A 22,327-nucleotide genomic window follows, 5' to 3' on the forward strand; every position below is an offset into this window, starting at 1 on the left:
ACAGCTCTGCGTACATCTAGTGTATGCAGACTTTTTTCTCCCGAGCTGGAAGGGTTTTGAAAGAACGTTGGTAGTTCTATAGTTTGGTTTACATGAAATTTCGAGATGAATTTGGGTGCAAACCTTGGGTGTGTGCGTAGAACCACTTTATTTTTGTGAACTGTTACGAAGGGGTCTAGTACAGAAAGAGCCTGTAGTTCACTTACTCTCCTAATGGAGGTGATAGCTATTAGGAAAGCAGTCTTAAGGGTGATATCTTTAAGAGTTGCCTTGTGCATGGGTTCGAAGGGAGGGCCCATGAGTCTGGAAAGTACCACATTTAAGTCCCATCCGGGAGCTGGGTTAGCTATCGGAGGGTGTATCCTCTTTACCCCCTCCATGAAGGCTTTGATAACTGGTATCTTCCACCACGACACTTTAAGTTGGGAAGTGGTGTATGCAGAAAGTGCCGCTAGGTGGACTTTAATGGAATTGAACACTAAACCTGAATCCAGTAAATGGGTCAAGTATAGAATAATGTCAGTAGGAGAGCAGTCAACTGGGTTGATGCTAGTACCTCTACACCAGATAACGAATCTTTTCCATTTGCTAGAATAGCAGTGTCGAGTATTAGGTTTTCTGGCTTCCCTGAGGATGTCCATACATCTCTGTGGGAGTTGTAAATGTCCAAATTCTATGATCTCAAGAGCCAGGCTGCTAAGTTCATGGTCTGAGGGCATGGATGCAGTGTCCTGCCCTTGTCTTGTGACAGCATGTTGTACGGGCAGGGAAGTTTCACTGGGGGAGATAGGGACATCTCCATCAAGTGAGCGAACCAAGGTTGCCGTGCCCACATTGGGGCCACTAGTATCATGGTAACCTGCTCCTGGTGCATCTTGTGCACCACTTTGTTGAGAAGGGGAGTCGGGGGAAAGGCGTAAACAAATTTCCCTGACCATTGAATCGACAGACCGTTCCCCTTGGACTGGTTCTGGGGGTACCTGGAGGCGTAACTTTGGCATTGTGAGTTCTCCAGGGTTGCGAACAGGTCTATATCCGGGAATCCCCATTGCGTGAAGATGTCTAAGACGATGTCTTCGTGCAATTGCCATTCGTACTCTTCGGGCAGGGGGAAGTCTCTGCTGAGTTTGTCTGCTAGCAGATTGAGTTCCCCTGGTACATGTTGTGCTAGTAGGAACATGTTGTGTTTGAGAGCCCACTTCCATATATTCTGGGACAGCTTGGACAGTCCTGGAGAGTGAGTGCCCCCTTGCTTGTTGAGGTAGTACATGGCTGTGGTGCTGTCTGTGAGGACCATCACTGTCTTTCCTTGTAAGTGTTCCTGAAAGGCTTTCAGTGCTTTGAACACCGCTAGTAGTTCCAGCAGGTTTATATGCTTGGATGCTAAACTCGGAGTCCACACTCCGTGTGCCGTTTGATGGGATAGGTGAGCCCCCCATCCTGTAAGGGATGCGTCTGTGGTTAGAGTGGCTTCCACTGCGGGTGTGGCAAAAGTTTTCCCTAATAACAGGTTTTCTTTTGTCCACCACCGTAGCGAGAGAACCAAGGCCTGCGAGACCACCACTAGATCGTCCCATTGTCCGCTGGCCTGACACCACTGGCTGTAGAGCCACTCTTGCATTGGGCGCATGCGCAGGCGCGCGTGAGGTACCAAATAAATACATGACGCCATCATCCCTTGCAAGCGCATTGCTTTGCGTACCGTCACCTCTCGGCCTGCTACATAATGGGGAATTTGAAACAGCATGTTTTGGACCCTCTCGTTGGAGGGGAATACGAGGCCGTCCCTTGTTCGAATTAGAGCCCCTAGGAATTGTTTGGTTTGGCTGGGGTCTAAGCTTGACTTCTTTTCGTTGATGGAGAAGCCCAGTTGGGACAAGAGGTCTACGGTCTTTTGGGTATTGGAGAAGCATGTTTCGTAAGAATCCCCTGTTATGAGCCAGTCGTCGAGGTAAGGGTATACCGGGATGGATAATTTGCGCAGGTGGGCCGCTGCCACTGCCAGTACTTTCGTGAATACCCTTGGTGCAGATGCTATCCCGAAGGGTAGTACTCTGAACTGGTAGTGTTTGTCCTCTATTTTGAACCTGAGGTATTTTCTGTGCGATGTCAACATTAAAATATGAAAGTATGCATCTTTCATGTCCAGTGTTGTCATGTAATCCCCTTGTGATAACAGTGGGATTACCTCCTGTAAGGTCACCATACGAAACTTTTGGGGTTTGACAAAAATGTTCGCTGGGCGCAGATCTAATACAGGGCGCATGGTTAAGTCCTTTTTGGGTACAAGGAAGTACACTGAATAAATACTTTCTGTTACCTGTGATAGGGGGACGGGCTCTATAGCTTCTTTTTTCAGTAGTTCTTCCACCTCTTGAAGAAGAATGGAGAGGTGTTGCGGTGTCATGCGCCGGTTCCGTGGGGGTTTGTACTTCGGGGAACCGTTGAACTCGATGCAGTATCCGTGGGCTATGGTGGATAATACCCAACGGTCTGACGTGATTCCCTCCCATGCTGAAAGGAACGATGTTAGCCGGCCCCCGACCGGTGATGCATGGGAGGGGACCCGAATTTTCGGGTCATTTGCTGGTATTGGGCGTGGAACCTCTGGGGCTGGAGCCACGACCTCTTCCTTTGCCACGGCGTTGGCCTCTTTGAGTGAACTGGGTGTTACCCTGGTTGGTGGGCCAGTTGGAGCCAGAGTAATATTGTTGTTGTTGGTTCTGCTGCTGTCTTTGGCCACGAAAGGAGCGTTTATTACCATAGCCTCGCCTGTTAGGGGGCCTAGAAATTTGATCAAGAGTCTTGATGGTATCAAACTCTTTTTTAGCATGTTCTAGGGCCTCATCTACTGCTTTTCCAAACAGATGCGTCTGTTCAATGGGTTTATTTATGAGGGAGGCTTGGGTTTCGGGCTTAAAACCTGAATTGCGTAGCCAAACGTGGCGCTTGAGAAGTATTCCCTGCACTAGGGAGCGGCCAGCCGTCTCAGCGGCATCTAGGGAGTTTTTAACGATGCCCTGGTTTACCAGTGTGCCCTCTGATATTATAGCTAGCAGGCGAGAACGCAGAGGTTCAGGTGCTTCCTCTGCTTCGCTGCGCAGCTTGTTCCACTGTGCATCTGCGTAGCTAGCTAAAAGTGAGTTGTTATTAGCAATTCTAGTAGAGAAGGCGGCGGAGGTCGTGATTCTCTTCCCCAGTGCGTAGAGTTTTTTGCCTTCTTTGTCTGGAGGTGCTTCACTAGTGGATAGTGGCACCCCTGCTCTTTTTCTTGTGTTGGTAACCACAAGGGAGTCCGGAATAGAGTGTCCTCTGATGTATAAAGGGTCAGAGGATGAAGGGCTGAAAAGCTTTTCTATTCTAGGGTTGACCCCTCTTACTAAAGCTGGGTTAGTAAGGGAAGGAGAAATTCTTCTTTTAATAGAAGCCAAAAGTGGAATAGATTGGCTAACAGGGGCTTTTTCTTTGATGACTTTTTCTACAAAGTCAATGTCTGGAAGAGTTTCCCCTGTATCAATCTCAAAATGCGCTGCTGCCTTGCGCAATAGTGCATTGAGGGAAGGTTGGTCATCTATGGGAGAGGAGTTCCCATGTGAATCTTTGAGAGGAGAAGGGAGAAAGGCATCAGGGTCTGAATGTACTGATGGGGATTGCCAAGGCTGCACTGACGGTGAATGCCAGGGCTGCGAGGTAGCTGTATCCTCTTCAAACCCTGTAGCAGTGGTGTAAGGATCTTCTTCGAACCCCTCTTCCTCAAGTTCTACCTCTTCTTCTCCACCCAAACACTCCTCTTCTTCTTGGAGGTATTGCTCCTCCTCAGTGAGATCAACCAGCCTAGGAATCTTGACTCTAGGGTCATCCTGTGGCCATTCTCTTTGTCTTTTGTGAGTGGGTGGGTCTTGGTTTCCTAGAAACCTTTCCATTTTCTCCATGCAAGAATGGAGTCTTTCAAGGGTCTCATGGGGTACCCCTGAATAGTCTAGAGGGGGGAAATTAGTGTTTTCGCCGTTGAATCGTTTCGAACGCTCCCACAACGTCGACGAGAGGTTCCCGTCTCCTTCTGAAAAGCCTTCAGGTAGTTCGGAAGCGTCCTTTGGAGAAAGGGGCAGATCCTGGCTACTTTTGTGTTTTTTCGACGCGGTATTCGACGTTTGTTTCGTCGTCCGCGTACGTTCGTCTTCGGCGACAATTCTCGCTAGGCTCTCGGCCACGATTTTGTCCGTCGAGGGCTTTGGTGTCGACGTTGTGTGCGTTGCGCGTTGTACCTCGACGGTCGCTCTAAGGAGCGTTGCGTCGGATGTTTTTGGGGTAGCGCCCGTGTTAGATGGAAGCCCAATCGCTGGTCGCGGCTGCGTTTGCGGGTGGGGCTTGTGACCTTTACGGTCTGCGGTAGACGCCGGAGTGCCCTGCGTCCCCTTCGGCGCTGATGGATCCTTCGTTCTCGACGAAGAAGAGCCGTGGGTAGTGTGTTTAGCCTTATGGGGTTTGTGTGCGTCCTTGTCGCCGGGGTGTTCATCCCCATAAGCAGGGCGTGAGCCGAGCCCGTCGGGGCCGGGGACGGACGACGAGGAGCGGGAGCGCTCCTTCTGGGGGTTCATGACTTCCGTAACGGACGTCGAGTTATCGCACTCCTCGTCACTTTCAGTAACAGCGGCAGCGGGTGAGGAAACTGACTTCGACATCGCGTAGTCCGCCCACCTCTTAACCCTACGTTCTTTAAGAGTCCTGGGTTTTAAGAGCTTGCAGGCTGCGCAGCTGTTCTCTATGTGATCGAGGGGTAAGCAACGATTACAGAGCTTGTGCTTATCTTTCCAAGTATATTTGCCCCTGCAGCGTGGGCAAAACTTAAATGGTGTCCTCTCCATAGCTGAGGCAATAATAGCTGGCGATAACAACCCCAAGGGAAAGAAAAGGGAGAAAGAAAGACATTCTCAAAGAGAAGAGACAAAGTTCTAACCCCCACTCTCCCTACTGTAAATTGGCCGTCGAGGCCAGGCCACGTGTTCGGCAGCGCCGAAGGATCTCCTCCGCTCTTCCTCTCCGTCGAAAATAGTTCGGCGGAGAAACAGCTTCACAGCTAACGTCGAGGGGGAGGGATTGTTACCAGTATATTAAGTTATGACAAAAGGACCGAGGTCCGTGGTAAGTATAGCAATGTCTCTCTAGGAGCTCCGCGAAAGGCGACCAGAAACTGGGCGGAAAAAAACAATCTGAGGGACCTCGACGCGTGAGGGATTGTGGGTACAACGCACGTCACTATAGGGATAGTGTTACAGACACGCCTTGTCGACGTCCCCTTTTCGACTACGAAAAACAAAATGCAATACTCCGCAGTGACCACTGGATGTCGGACCTATGCACAGCATGTGATTCTAAGCAGATTAACAAACATCAGAAAAATGTTTATTGTCCCTACGGGTCGGCCATGTTTTTTTAAGCCTAAGTGGCTCGATTTTAGAAAACTTTCCTATGGACCTTACCCGAGTTACCGTCCATTAAACGCACGCGAAAACAGGCACCAGGAAGCCGCCATTTTGTGATAATCCTATCACTTGCCGCATCGCCCTGGCTGATCTGCTTCTGCGGCACTAAATCAATTCCCCCGCCCCTGAGCCTGACATTATCAAAACATTCATATTCCCCGCCTCTCTCTGTGACGTTACTGTGCTGCGTAGGCAAAGCGCCCAGTCGTCTTCTACGCGACTCCACACAGAACCCGGAAACCAACACAGACCATCTCACAACACAGCGCGCCACAATTCAGAATATGAAACTGTACTTTAAAATCAAACAGCAACACGGTACATTTGGTAAAGTACATTTATTTGACATTAAATGTTTAGAGAATATTCAGCAATTGCCATATGAACTCCGAAAGCCATTTATTTTCTTTTATCTGTATCCGCAATGGTACACAGGGTGTTGCTTTTCGTTAAAAGAAGCACTTTGGAAGCACGGTGAACCGCAAGGCTGTTCCATCAACTAGGCACTAGTCCATTGTAAAGGTTGATATGTTGCTTCTAGCCACTAGTACAGCGTAAGGGCATGTGGGCCCTTGGCGATCGTCCCATAAAATTGTCAGTGTGCTCCAGTTGTTCACACAAAGCTGCAGGTGTCTCACGAAAAAAAAGTCTGCCGGTGTCTCCAACCGATGACAGTAGCAGAAGGGGAGCAAATACCTGTTATGAAAACAAAAAAATTATAATTAGTCTCGCCAGCTGATCTTCATTAATATTACTCATTTTATTTATTACGGCCAATCAGAAACTATTTGCTTGCAAGGATAGTTCAATGGAGTATGTTCGGCTCTAAAATCAATGCGAAAAGTAACTAAATAAATCGAGGCCAACACACAATGATAAACGACAGTTAGTCTACATGCGTGTGGAATGATATGATATATGATATGGCATTTGTAACGCGCCTATACACAAGTGTTTCAAGGTGCGACGAGGCAGGGGGGAACCAGGGCAGACAGACAACGATCCTACTAGGCCAGGTGTCTTTCAGATCGCGCATGGGGAAGGGGGGAGGGGGTAAAAGTGCTGTACATGGTTAGTCGAATACAAGATACATAATAGGGCCAGCTGGTGGCAAGTGCAAGGTAAATGCCGGGAGAAAGGGCTGAAGGATACAGAGACAGTCCCGTAGTGCAGGTAGGCAGTGCAGGGAAAAGTGGCTGGGCCAAGGACCGAGATCGGTGAGACCAGTGGACCTGCATGCCCATGTGCCCACTACAAACACGTTTTCCTTGATTTTCCTAGCTCTTCGTTCATTCATTTATTCATGCATCCATTCATTAATTCTTCATTCCGGTATAAAAGCGTCTAAAGATTTACTCACATTATATTTGAAATTTCCATTATGTCTCTTCGTAATGCAGTCTGTAAAACGGACCGTGCTCTTGACAACGATTTTTCGTATACTGAACTAAAATGAAACTCGTCTAGTTTCTGAATTTTCTGCCTTATCGTCTCTTACGTTATTGCGCACCCCCTTCAAATGTAGTTCTTTCGGCATGGTCCCTGTCTCAAGGTCAAAAAACAATAGACCCTTATACTTCCAGTGCGACTTGTGGGCCTCTTCTGGGCGCGAGCTGAAAATCAAAGCCGCTGACCTTCGCATTCTTTATTTGCAACATCACGTAGTAAAGGCATCTGTGAGAACTTGAAGTTTAGAATCGCTCTATGTAGTGCGCCTCAATGTGCAAATGCGAACTGGCTTCTCTCCCAAATGCCACGGCCCGCTTGGCGCGTTCTAAGGCCCCCAATTTTGTCCCCGTTGTCTGCGAGCTTTGCAGCCCCAAAAAATCATAACTATGGAGACATTTAATTTTTGGCAGAAGGTCAGGGAAAGTATAAAGTACCACAGGAGTTGAGTTAAAAGTGAGATTTATTGTTTGTTTGTTTTATTATTTGCAATACGCAAGCCTCCCCTCCGTTACCAGTGCGCAGCATTTACATTTACATGAGATGAGACATGAGAAAAATATATACATACACATATATGAGGTGAATAGAGAGAATTCAAAGATGACACCCAGCTTTTTCGCCACCCATGATGGTGAGGTAGGGGTTAGGGTTACAGGTACACTGTACAATAACATTTATTTACAAAACGACAATCGTATTGCAATTATTTAAACCGGGATTTGTACTTCACAACCAGCTGTGCTTCGGGTGGACATGGCACAGTTGCAATGTTCGGTGGTAATGGATCACTGCTCTGCACAGAAACGTCCAAAATTCCATATCTGTGCTTCTCTAACACAGCAAAAATAAGGCCTTTCACAAAGTCAAACTGCATTTCATCATAGACTGGTTTGATCACCCATTGCTTACTTCGTTTTGAAAACAACTTAGTGTAGTGAGGCATCCTTACTTTACCCCTAGTCCTAGATTGTTCACGTCCGACATTACTGTTATGGGCCAAGAGCGCTAGTAGAGTGCGATGTTTCATGCCCCGAAAGCTAAAATGCAAGCGCTTTGGCCTGTACTTTAGGCACATATTGTGGAACACCTCCAAATCTCCTGCGTGACAGAATTCTGTCAGTCTTCTCAAATCTCTTGATAGAGTTTTGTCGAAAACAATCTTCTCAATGGCTTTGTGTGTCGGTGAAGATGGAATCAACCACTTCTTCTTCCGTGCCTCCTCTGGGGACAAAGGGCCATGTTCACATTGGTAGAAATGTTGGTTTTCTGTCCAGCGGTGAACGTTGATACAGTGGTGCATCAGTGACCGCCATTTTTCAAGTAGTATTTCCACTGACCCTTCACAAGTTTTTGAGCTCCACCAAAGATGGTTGGTGATAGACTGGGACCACTGCAAAATACTTTCAAAACCTTTTTTTTTCCTGCAGCCGAGATTTTCTTACTGATTGATTTAGCAAGATGCCATACGTCAAATTGATGATTAATATGTGGGAACTGCTCTCTCATTGTCTTGGCAATAGAAACGTGTCTGTCCGTGGCTATGAGGTCGATGTGCATTCCCCTTGATTGTAGATATTCCACTGATTTTATAAATCCTAGTTTCTCCGTGGCCACTGAGGATGTACATTGTGTTACCTGCACGACCACCGAACTCACAATTTTCTTAGTATCCATGTCGTGAAAGTGGTAGGTGCAGTACTTGGCAGAAAATCCAGGGTTGTCGCACTGTCCATCGCCGGCTAGCCTGAAACGTTTCCCTTCGAATGTACTTACTAGAGACAATTGTTCAATTTTCCAAGCAACACTAATGGCCGGAAACAGATAATCACGTTGGTATATGTAGGACAGCGATTTAGAAATGAAATGGAGTCCCACAAACTGAAAGAAAGCCTCTAACTTTCTAAAACTAGAGCCACTAAAAAGTGATGCAGTTGCACACAGTAGATTGCCTGCTGGCATTTTCCCCAGCATCGTTTGTGCAGACCATGAGAACCTATGATTTAATCTACAGGCGGCATTTATTTTGACGTTACTGCCTTTTATTTGACGAGTCACATTAATCAATGGCTTCCCACATACTTTCCCTCTAACGGAATGCACACATTTCAGCATACTTATAATTTCCATCAAACAACTGTCAAATACAATGGCCCTCATTACGACCCTGGCGGAAATTGACTGACCGGACCGCAACAGCGTAAATAGCGTTTCCGCCATTGCACGAAGGAGCAAAGTGCGGCCAATCACGACCCATCGGGCACGAGCATTACGCCATGGCGGAATCCGAAAGGCTGCGATGGCGGAAATGACCCCAAAACGGCCCTTACCGCCGCCGTACGCTGCACCAGGTGCAATACCGCCACCCATCTTAGCGGTCACCGTAATGAGCGGTCACCGTAACGAGCGTGCACCGCAAATTACGGCCACCGTAAATATACGGAAACGGAAGTAAAAGCATGTGGCCGGAACGGGAAACAGCACGCCGCACAACTATAAAATCCGAATCCCAACACAACCATAAAAAATCCGACCCTGACACACATCCCAACCCGTTAGCAACCCCAGTTAAAAAAATAAATATGGGAAAGGTAGCCAAGAAAGCGTGTGACCGCAAGCGGCAGGTACACTTCTCCCGAGAGGAACTGACCGTGCTCACCGAGACCCTACAGGAAAATTCCGCCGTCATCTTCTCCAGTCAAATGACCAGGACGGCCCTTGCCAACAAGAAGGCCATATGGGTCCTGGTGGCACAGCGCGTAAGTGCGGTGGGGACAACACCCCGCACGCCACAGCAATGTCGCAAGCGGTGGGACGACCTGCGGATCCGCGTACGCAGCATACTTTCTGCGAACAGGAACATCGCCACAGCTACCGGGGGGGGTTCAGAGTCGCCCATCAAGTTGACCCCCTGGGAGGAAATCTGCGCCTCCACCATAGGAATGGAGAGCATAGAGGGAGTCGGAGGGATGGAGAAAGGAGTCCCGACATCCGGAGAATCAGGTAGGTTGGCCAAGAGAAACAATGCGAAATCCACAAACCACGAACATGTGCAGTACCATGTGACCCCATAGTGCAATACATACTTAGCCCTGACAGCGCCCTCTAAAAGTCAGAATGAACAAACAAATCAATCAAGAAGCCATAAACAACCCCTACATGTGCAGCATGCACCCCCTAACTGCAGGCAGCCAAATGAATGCATCCTCAATCCACACGAAAATGAGACCACCTCCAAGGCCCAGTCCCAAATCAGCCTCATGTACCACCCCAATGCATTTGATACGTTGCCATTCCGAATCCGACAGACCCATAACTAACGCTCGCCCCTCTTTACTCCACCACAGGGTCCGATACCAACGACGAGCTGCAGGACACCCCTACCAGCACGCCTGCAAAGAGGGCCAGGACCAACGTCCCAAGAGCCTCCACCTCAGGTGCAAGGATCAAGACACGGCAGCAGCAGGAATCAAGTGGCAGCACACTGGAGGGGACTGCAACAGGCACCCCAGCAGCCAGCAAGTCCACAACCCCAGCACCACAGGTCCCCCCAAAGAACGTATCTGATGGCACCGCCTCTGGTGGTAGCAGCACCATAGGTGACACAGCTGTCATGCCAGCATGCTCCGACACGGAAAACAGTGCTGGCGACGTAGGTACCATCCATGACCTTTCCCAATCCCCCTGCATGTCCCATCCCCTACACCATGACGAAACCACGCAGGGGCACCCTGAAGACGACGACTGGCCAACCCCCACAAGTCCTGTGCCAAGGCAACATGTGTTGAGCAGCCCCCCTGTCACACCACCGCAAATGTCCATGGCCCAGCAGAGGCAACAGTCCCTCGACCTGCTGATCGAGCAACAGCAGGAAGCGTCCACGCTACTCAAGGACCATGCAAATGAATGCGGGGGTTCCAGGGCAGCCATGGAAACATCCACCGAGACACTCAGGGCACAAATAGAGAAAAGTAGTGAGAGCCTCAGGGGAGAAATGGAGAGAAGCACCGAGAGCCTGAGAGCACAAATGGAGAAAAGCACCGAGAGCCTGAGGGGGGAACTGCATGCGACGTCCAAAGACGTCTGTGCTGAACTTGCTGCTGTGCGCCGTGTGCTCTCGGAGCTCTCACAAACCCTCAGAGACATGCATGGACGCGAGCAGGCAGAGACCTCATCCGTGGCAAGTTCCGTCCAGGGCAGCCCCCAACGCAGATCTGGCAGGAACCTGCGCTCCACGGGCAGGGGTGCCCCTGATACCCGTAGAGGGGGCTTGCAATAGCGTCTACCCACGGACAGCATGCATATTTGGACACTGGTGTTGGGGGGGGAGGTAGTAGGGTGGAGGGGGTGTGTTGGGCTTCACTGGGTGGCGGGTCCATAGGGTGTATAAATCAAATCACATTAACAATACAGCACCTCATTATCATCCAATGACATGTGTGGACATTGATATTTGCGTACGAGGCCTTCATAGGCGTACAGTCCACAATGTGCCTGTACTACACACACACAGTGCCACAGGTCCCCTTTCCGTGTAATAGGCACCATGCGTGGTTGCTAGAAGCATGCATCTATGATGCTCTGTCGGATTGCACGTGCATCCTGTGCCTCATGGACTCCTTGAGGTGCCTCCACATCCCCACCCTCATCATCATCATCATCTTCAGGTGCATGCAGTACAGCGTCAGGGGGCATGGGCACATTCCTACGTATGCACATGTTGTGCAGCATGACACATGCCATGACCATCTTAGAAACCTTCTCATGGCTGTATATGAGTGCCCCGCCAGACCTGCTGAGGCTGCGGAAACGAGCCTTCAGTAGGCCGAATGCCTGTTCAATGACCACACGGGTACGTGAGTGGGCATGGTTGTAGTCCTCCTCATGCTCGTTCTGTGGGTTCCGGATTGGTGTAAGGAGCCATCTCTTCAGTGGATACCCGGCATCACCTGTATGAGACGAATAAAGGGTGTCAGTGGAATGATAGTGCTAAGTAGCCCCCCCCCCCCCTGCAAGGTCATTGACGCATCAAATGGGCCACGATGTCATGCATGAAATGAGACTCACCGAGTAGCCAGGATCTGTGCCCTGCGTGTCGCTCCATGTAGCGTGGTATTCTTGTGTTCCTCAGGACCATAGAATCATGGGTAGATCCTGGAAACCTGGCACAACAATGCGTAAATATCTTGTTGGAGTCACACACCATTTGCACATTGATTGAATGAAATTGTTTCCGGTTGCGGTACTGGACCTCCATGGCATGTGGGACAACCAATTCAACATGGGTGCAGTCGATGGCACCAATGCAACCCGGGATGCCGCCAAGTGCATGGAATCCCACTTTAGCGTTGGTAATCTCCTGGTACGTGCGTGGTAGTGTGATGTGGTCGTCGGCGTGCTTCAGGAGGGCATCGTGCACTTGGAAGAGTGTCCGTGAGAACAGTGGCTGTGAAATGCCATGCAACTGTCCCACTGTGTGCTGGTAGGTGCCTGTGGCCAGGAAGTGGAGTGCAGACACCACCTTCAGTAGGGGTGGGATGGCGGTTGGGCTATCTATCATGCTCACGAGGTCAGCATGTGTCATGTCCACAATGGCGATTATGGTGTCCCGGTCCAAACGGTAGAGGGTGTGGATCTGCTCAGCAGTGAGGTTGAACGGATCGGCTCGGAGGCGTGGGATTGCGGGCCGCCTGCGTGGTGGTGGTGGCAGTGCTTGTGGGCCTTGCTGACCCTGCCTTGCCCTCCTCCTCCTCCTCCTCCTCCGTCTCCCCTGTGCGCCCGGTTGTTGTACCTGTTGTTGTTCGTCGTCTTCTTGTAGTTGTAGCACTTGCAGTGCTATCTGGTACCCCAGGCCCAACATCGCTAGTCCTGCCGGTAGCATTTTGGAGTGGGAGTGGTTGTGGGAGGGGTTTGGGTCTGCAATATATGTGCTGTCGGCCTGTATGGCCTCCACCTGTGCTGATTGAATGAATCTGTGGCAGATGCAATCCCTTCTGGTCGAGCACGGCCCGCACGTAAGGCTGCATTTGGCCGCATGGCATCTTGGGATTGGAATCATGTATCAAATCCCGATGGCAGTTTGATGTACTTTGACTGATCTTCATGGTATGCTCCCATTGTTACACATGCTATGATTGCAGCCGCTTACATACCTGTGAAGAGTCAGTGGTATGTAGGGCTCGATCGATGGCCGACCCTCATGCAGCACAGTAACGTACTTCACCGACGGGCGTGGCGTCCCATTTGTGATTGCAGCCAGTTAGCATCATGACACACAGCCGCACTACATTGATGTAATTGTGAATGCAAGCGTTCACAGAAGCCTTTTCGACGTAATGTTGCAAGTGAGGAATTCGAAGGCCAGCATTTTTGGTTTTGAAGTAGCGGCGAGGATACGCCCACAGGTCTGGCTGGAAATGTAACGTTCTATTGTAGAATGTCCTTGGGACATGGCCCATAACGAGCAGGCGATGAATGATATGAATTGATTGGGATGCGCAATAGCGTAGTGGACGATGAGGCAGGACGTTCCCAAATCCATCTTGCTTCACAACACTACAGATCCGGCCAGGGGCACAGTGGTTTTTGCGGACTGCATTACGCACAGACGCGATGGAAGTTTCACATATTATGTGAGTGAATATTCATGCGTTTTCATTGCGGGATGAGGGAATGATGTGTGGATGCATGGACTGATGAATCCGTTTAGGGTCTGCCATGTACATGGGTTTCTTGGTTCACTCCCCTTCCCCTGCGTTATGTGATGCAAGGCTGCCATAGTGGGACATACGTCTCTCTGCCCTTGTCGGATCCTCCCTGTCTCGACGCGCCTTCATACACTTGTGTCTAGGCACGTTACTAATCCCATGTCATGGGTTCTATCTTGACGGACGCATGCACAGTAACCGACGTTGCCAATGGTGTATTTAGCTCGATTGGTTTCGTTGTGATTCGATACTGGATTAGGGGTGTGTATATTCCTTTGGAGTGGGCTAGCATGCATATGGGTGTGGATTTGGTGTGTTGAATGAAGATTGTAATGCATCATGAGTCCCGTAATGCAATCGGTTGATTTGTGTTTCTTTTGGGTGACAGGTATCTCCTGCCCTATTGCAGATGCCATCTCTACGCCACTCCTCCAGATGGTTTTTACTCTCGACTCCTGCAGCTTCGGGTGAATCAGTGGAGCACCATTTCGATCATATGGGACGATCGCCAATGGGCCACATGCCCTTACGCTGTACTGGTGGCTAGGTGCAACATTTCGGCCTTTCAGCTCGACTAGTGCCTGCCTCATGGGACGGACCTGCGGTTCTTGCCGCTTCCATGTTGCCTTTTGGAACGTTGATGTAAGCCCTGTGTGCCATGATGGTACAGGGCGTCACACAAGTGGAAGCCGGTCAATTATTGCAGATGCAGCCCTCGGTGATGATGGTTGTTTTGGTGGGATTTTGCAAATTGATGTGGGGCCTTTGTCATTTGGATGTGCATTTAAATTGTATTCCGATATTTGTCGTGTTGCGTTGTTCTTTGCAGGTGATGTGGCGATTTTCGCTTTGTGGCGGTATGTATTGCGTGATGATCTGCATAGTGTTCCGCCTTCTGAGTTGAGTTGTGTGGTACAGTACTGGCCGCGTTTGCCTACGTAGCACAGTATGGTCACGGATAGAGGCTGCCATTGTGTCTGTTTACATGATGTGCTGTTCAGGGGCGGGGGATTGGCTTTTGGCCGACTGGTGCCTGTCAGCCAGGTCGATTGGTGGAATGATGGGTTGTTCAGAATGTGGCTGGTCACAGGTGACTGTGTTTGCGTGCGTTTGTTGGAGGGGGACTGGGGTCATGTCCATTGGAATAGCTTCTGTATTGATGCCATCTGTGCCCTGCAGCTCCCATCGGCCCCTCTTGGGATGGGCCTGGCTGCTCAGTCACTCTGCCGACTTGTGTGGTACATGCTTCTGCTGATGGTTGGTTTGTTTACTGGCATGAGTACAGGGCTGGTGCAATCCCCCTCAGGATGCTGTTGTGGATGTTGCCTTGCGCTGGTGGCAAGCGATGGGGGACTACTGTTGTTTTGTGTCATGTGTTCTTGATTTTCATTTTGATGTGTTGTACCTTCACATGCCTGTGCTGCGTCAGTACGGCTATGGTGACATGCCGTACATGGATGCCCACTCACGGGGCGCTTTGAGCCCCTGCATGCTTTTCTACGTTGGCATGCATGGGTGAATAGTGGATTTCACTGGTTGCATAGTGTGAGTACATTGCGCCTGCCAGGAGTTGTGCAATGAGGCCAGGGAGTGGAGTACAGGCACTCAGTGGGCCATTTACGGTTGGTTCGCGTTGCCGTATTTCTCGCCATGGCGGAATGGTACTTTACGACGTACTTGATGGCGTTCAGTACATGTCCGCTAGGGTCAGAATTCGCGTACCGTTGCGCCATGGCGGTGATTCCGGTTTTGCAAGGCGCGCGTGCGCGTACTTGGTGCAGTTAGCGTTGCCGTTCACTGCGGTGTCGCTAATGGCATCGTACTTTACGGTGACGGGTCATGATCGCAACGAGCGGTGTTCGATGGCGGTATTGCATTTCCGCCATCATTTTTCCATTTCCGCAAGGGTCGTAATGAGGCCCAATGTATTTGCTCTCTTTCATTAGACTGTCATACTGCGTCAACGTTGTTTCGGCCTGTGACGTTGTGGAGATTTCAACACATTGGTAAGTAATATCGCTGATATCAAGTTCAGATGCGTCTATGGATGCTGCAGCTGGTTCATTCTCTGTCATTTCGACTTTTGTTACTTCAACATTGATGGGAGAACACAACAATGTCGACAGGTTTTTGGGTGGCAATTTTTTGGCGGGTGTAGATTGTGTGAATTGATTTGCAACTACTTCAGAGCTATCTTCAATACATTCAACATCATCTTCTTGTGGTGGTGCGGTCGCACTGGAGCAATGGTCCAATGCAACTTTGCTGTATTCTCCAAACACAGTTAATTCATGTTCTGGCCATTGGACATGAGCATCTCGAGCCTGAACACGCCTCGCCTCAATTAATAGTTCCTCCATAGTGTACATGGTCTGGCAAGCAACATCTCTCATTCGCTTCACTGTCTGTGTATGTATAGTTCTGACACCCACGGGTAACTAGAGGAGAGATTGGAAAAGGGATGTTCAGTTTAAACACAAGATAAGGTGTAGTCCAATTGACTGGAAAAAAACAAAATAGTCCCCAGCACAAACATTTTTGTAAAGTTATGAACTGTTTGTAACTAACCTTTTTTTGTTTTTTTTTCTTTGCAACTTTTTTGACTCGACCTTCAACATCTGCACGCTGTAGCTCCGATTCGTTTCCGCATGTCCTCCCTTCCTCTTGCGCTGCAACGACTATATTTTCTGTATCCGCATAAACAGCACGGAATGAGGCTCCATCGTCTCCCTGAAACATAGTACTTTCATTACTATGTATCAAAATATTGTTAGCATAAAACACACGTGAGGACGAACACACAGGTACATCTCAATAGCCAAACACAATTTAAACATTGTGTGCAACAATCAAACGACAAGTATTCGACCAGTGATGATCTATTTCGATGGAGCTGTCAGTATCCATACCTCTGGCTCTGCATGGACTGCCATGAATGGTTGTATGGAGAGGAGGCATCAGCATCTCCCTGAAACACAGTACTTGCATTGGTATGGTTTTCAATATTGGAAACATAACACACACTTGGGGTCGAATGCACAGGTACATATAAAGAGATAACCACAAATGATGCACTGTCTAAAAGAATCAAGGAAAATCGAAATATGATCACATTTCATCTACCTATTTCTCCGATTTATTTACATCTGGATCATCTAAATGGGATGTTGTGATTGTAGTGGAAGCTCCGTCGTCTCCCTGAAACACAGCACTTGCGTTAATAGGGAAGAAAGTATAGCAAATGGAATCACGTTATATGATCACGCATGATGGAGCTGTCAGTTTCCATACCTCGGGCTGCTGAAGAATATCTATGGATGTTGCAAATGTAGTGCGCACATCCGAAAGCTGTTGCGCCGATTCGTATACGCATGGTCCCGCTTCCACTTCCCCTGGAATTACTTGAATGTCAGGCTCTGCATCAAGTGCAGGGGTTGACGCTCCATCAACTGCCTGAAACATAGTACTTGTATTAGTGAGGATTACAATAGTGAAAACATAACACACACCTGGGGTCGACAGCACAGGTATATATCAACGGCTAAACATTGTGTAGAACAATCAAACGACAAGAATTCCAGCTCTGATGATGACGCTCGATGGAGCTGTCAGTATCCATACCTCCTGCTGGTGAAGAACATCTAGAAATGTTGTAGATGTGGCGGACGCTTCAGCATCTCCCTGAAATACAGTACTTGCATTAGTACGGATAACACTAATTATAACTGAAAACAAATACCAGTGGACGATAACTAAGGTGTATATCAATTGGAAAGCACTAACCAAACATTCGGTAGAATAATTACTTGACATGCATAAAACAAGTCTGTAGCGGATTAGCCTGATAAGATTACCTGATACGCGCTAGAAGTGGTTGATAAATGCGACCACGTCAAGGATGTAGAATGTTCTTGCTTCAGATTCAAGGGATAGTCAAGAAGTTGTAAAGGTAAATTAATGATTGATAATGAAATGCCAATATTAAAAATAGCCATGTAAGGCGACAGAATACTTGAAAAATGCTCAATACAGCACAGTTCCCTGTTCCCATATATATACATTGCGTTTGTGGGTTATGAAATCGAAAAAGAATATATTGATAAATGTCATTATTCAAAAAACTATACACTCATATCAATATCGAAATTATTACAAGGGATAGAACACCTACAATATCAATTAATCCATTTGGCTACCTACACACTACCGCAAGGCCTAAAGCTAAATCCGACACTTGACTCACCGGTGGCGGAATGTGGACGAATAGAGTGGGAATAGCGTTTTCGATCAATTTCCGTGTCGTTCGCCGTTTATTCTTCTTTGTTACCCAAGATGTTGTGTACATGTCCAAGGAAAAGTGCCGGCTGCAGATGCGGTATCGATCACCCCTCTTGTCCTGTAAGACTTGTTGGACTCTACTTTCCAGCTCATCCAGTGGATATTCGCAATGTCTGACCCATTCTCTTATTCGATCAACAGTTTTCGGGAATACATGCATTGTAGTGCCTTCAGATTTCGCATGGGTCTTCGAAGGGCAACCGCTAATCGAACAGGCAGGCATTGTTGATAAATCTGAAAAGTAAATATCGACATTATTATACAATCTTCAAGAATAAAGATTTGATACAAAAGTAAATGAATCATACAATGATCAATGCAAGGTTTGTTTTGGTCGCAGGAACTATACCAGTTCATTATCTGCGGCTTGGTATTTGCATAAGTTGCAGAAATGTATAAATGATGTGACTAAAATCTGAACATGTGACTCGTCCCTTGGATGTTCTGTCTTGCACGAGAAGGAACCATGCATACATTATAGACTGGACCCCCGAATGATGCAATTCGATGACAATAGACACAGATGAAAATAAATAGATATATTGATAGCATAGCAATGGAAACTCAAGTCAATAGCAATGAGACCAATGAACATAGCACTATTGTGTACTCTACTCGCAAATAGATAGAAATTTAAAAATCTGCGAAATATGACTAGGATACATGGCCTTACCTTGACCAACAAACAGTTGGATTCAGCAAGCAGAGCAGTATGTTGCAGGAGAATAGGTGGGTGGCCACAGGTAGCACACTGATGGGTTTGCTCTAAGCGGTCACAGAAGTTCACGGATAGCACGACGACGAGCAGATTAGCGTAGATCTCAGTGGTTGCCAGGTAGCACATTAAGGAGTTGACTTGCAAAGCACAAAGATGTTCTCATGAGACATATCAAGTGGTTTATAAAGTATTAGAAACAGGAGTGTGTTTGTGAATGAATGACATATGTATTTCGTGGTATTAGGGGGGGCGGCCTGCTTCAAGGGGAGGCCTGGCTGGAGACACGGGGTCTGAGGAGGACATGTGACCGATGGCCCCTTGGCGTGGGATACCTTTTGAAGTGTACATGCTGTTTGGCACCTTGGCCGTTTGCGCCCGTGACAGCCCCCCATGCCAGCGCTCATCCACGGGTGCGAACCGCCTTTGATAGAGGGGGTGGGATGGAGGGGCCTGGGGCATGCAGATAAGGCACAGGAAGACTGCTGAATGGAGACACACTTATGTGGATTGCAGGGGGGCGGCCTGCTTCAAGGGGAGGCCTGGCTGGAGACACGGGGTCTGAGGAGGACATGTGACCGATGGCCCCTTGGCATGGGATACCTTTTGAAGTGTACATGCTGTTTGGCACCTTGGCCGTTTGCGCCCGTGACAGCCCCCCATGCCAGCGCTCATCCCCGGGTGCGAACATGCTTTGATAGAGGGGGTGGGATGGATGGGCCTGGGGCGTGCAGATAAGGCACCGGAAGATTGCTGAATGGAGACACACTTATGTGGATTGCAGGGGTGCGGCCTGCTTCAAGGGGAGGCTTGGCTGGAGACACGGGGCCTGAGGAGGACATGTGACCGATGGCCCCTTGGCGTGGGATACCTTTTGAAGTGTACATGTAGTTTGGCACCTTGGCCTTTCGCGCCCCTGACAGCGCGCATCCACTGGCGCGAACCGCCTTTGATAGAGGGGGTGGGATGGATGGATGGGCCTGGGGCGTGCAGATAAGTCACAGGAAGACTGCTGAATGGAGACACACTTATGTGGATTGCAGGGGGGCGGCCTGCTTCAAGGGGAGGCCTGGCTGGAGACACGGGGTCTGAGGAGGACATGTGACCGATGGCCCCTTGGCGTGGGATACCTTTTGAAGTGTACAAGTAGTTTGGCACCTTGGCCTTTCACGCCCCTGACAGCGCGCATCCACTGGCACGAACCGCCTTTGATAGAGGGGGTGGGATGGATGGGCCTGGGGAGTGCAGATAAAGCACAGGAAGACTGCTGAATGGAGACACACTTATGTGGATTGCAGGGGGGCGGCCTGCTTCAAGGGGAGGCCTGGCTGGAGACACAGGGTCTGAGGAGGACATGTGACCGATGGCCCCTTGGCGTGGGATACCTTTTGAAGTGTACATGTTGTTTAGCACCTTGGCCGTTCGCGCCCCAGACAGCCCCACATGCCAGCGCTCATCCACGGGTGCGAACTGCCTTTGATTCTGCCTTCGTTGCTTATCAATAACAAATGCCACATACCGGAGATTCTTGTGAGCACAGACCCACACTTCAACCGGTGTATTATAGTGGTCAAGACCCTTAACCTAAGGCCTGTATAATCCAATGTTAATTGTTAATATAGATATATGTGTGACTTTTATAGAGACATAACCTACTGAAAGACTTTGAACAAGTGTTATTTAGTGCATGCATTATCGAGAATATGTTATGTTAGCTTAGATAGATAGTGACCACCCTGCTTCACAGCGACCAGACCTTCACCCATTCGGAGCACAGATGTCTGACGTCCATCCTTGAATGGAGACACACTTGATTAATTTAAAAAATCGAAACAACCGTTGTTAAAATATATGTGGCGTTTTATTTTGTATCTTATTTTCATGACACAAAAATACAAGACTTTAAAGATTATACAGGTCAGGTTGCAGCACAGCGAGAGAAAATCCCCTGTACTGACCGCTGTCACTCGGGAACATTTCTCTTATGGCACGAACGGCACAGGCGGGTATCACTCTTCGAACGCGGTGTCCAAGCCTCCCGTGGAGCCACCATGTAAAGGAACGATAGGCCACCAGCCTGTACCACCTGTGAAAAGGAATGAAACAAACTGTTTTTAAATGACCAAGATAAGTTTAATAAACATTTGTTGTCAATGACAATACTTGTAACTAATGGCATTCTGCACAGACAAATACTATCTAGACAATGCACACTATTGAACGACTTACATGCGTTACAATGATATGTAGATGTAATTTTGGATATAGTAGAAGAACTTGAAATAGGAGTGGCATGACAAGCAGAGTATACTTACTCGTTACTCGGATTACGAGGACGAACAGTTGCGCGAAGTTCGTACATAAGCACCATCATTATTCTCAACACAGCCCGTGTGAGGCAGGCTGCCCTGAAGTCTGGCAGCTCGGTGATGCATTGCGGTCGTGGCTCGCCTTCCAAAATGTAGGCCAGGCATCCCGAGTTTTCTCGGCAGCATCAGTTCTCCTCCTCGGTTGGCATTAGCTCGCACCAATTGCATGTGCACCAGGTGGAGACGCCGTCCATGCGACTAGGCCCAGGCTCTTCATCTGTTGATTCGTCCTGCCAACTGCCGTCCGAATCCCCATCGTTTTCGCGTGCTTCCCTTTCCAGTAGTTCCTCCTCGGTATACTCGGGCTCGTACATGTAGGGCATTATTGTAGCCATTGTGTGGTAAACAAAGTAAAATAATTTACCGAGATGGTACAGGTGTTCACACGGGCTACAAGCGGCGAAGGTAGCTGACCAGAGCACAGAAACGAGTCACAAAATACTCTAAGTAACACAGAGAGAGGAATGGAATTGAAAATCTGCTGCTGTGTGTTGTGAAACGGTCTGTTTATACTTATTGAGGAAAGAGGCGTCCTGCCATTTCCATGGCGACACGTCATTAGCTGAAGCGCAGCAAATGTTGACACAAGACGTGCTTTGGCGTTGGGAAATGGGCGGTACGAGTCTGCTGATGACAGGCTCAGGGGCGGGGGAATTGATTTAGTGCCGCAGAAGCAGGTCAGCCAGGGCGATGCGGCAAGTGATAGAATTATCACAAAATGGCAGCTCCCTGGTGCCTGTTTTCGCGTGCGTTTAATGGACGAAAACTCGGGTAAGGTCCATAGGAAAGTTTTCTAAAATCGAGCCACTTAGGCTTAAAAAAACATGGCCGACCCGTAGGGACAATATCATTTTTTACTGGACTATGCTTTTAACGTTATGTGTCGTAGTGCATTTAGAGAAGTGCAATTCAGAGACATCAAAGTCAACAAATCCTGATGGGCACAACCTGTTAACTCATGTCGAACAGAAAAAGGCAATCAGTAACAAGGCATTTGCAAGCATCATTGAACTACCAGACTATAGATGAACATAGTCTACATTCTCAACACTAATTTCATAGGGATCAAACATTTCTTCTTTAGACAAGAACTAATTGTCGGACTGATTGCTCACGACATCTTTATCTTGACTCTCAAAAACAGGGCCTCATTACAAATCTCAGCTAAAATCGGCAGTAACTCCGCTGCAGCGGAATTACCGTTAACACTGTGTGGAACTGTGGAATTTTTGCCGTATTCCAAACTGGCAGGCATGCGCACCGTACAAC

Source organism: Ambystoma mexicanum, chromosome 5p (genome assembly GCF_040938575.1).
Source record: "Ambystoma mexicanum isolate Mex_15411 chromosome 5p, UKY_AmexF1_1, whole genome shotgun sequence".
Taxonomy (NCBI): Eukaryota; Metazoa; Chordata; class Amphibia; order Caudata; family Ambystomatidae; genus Ambystoma; species Ambystoma mexicanum.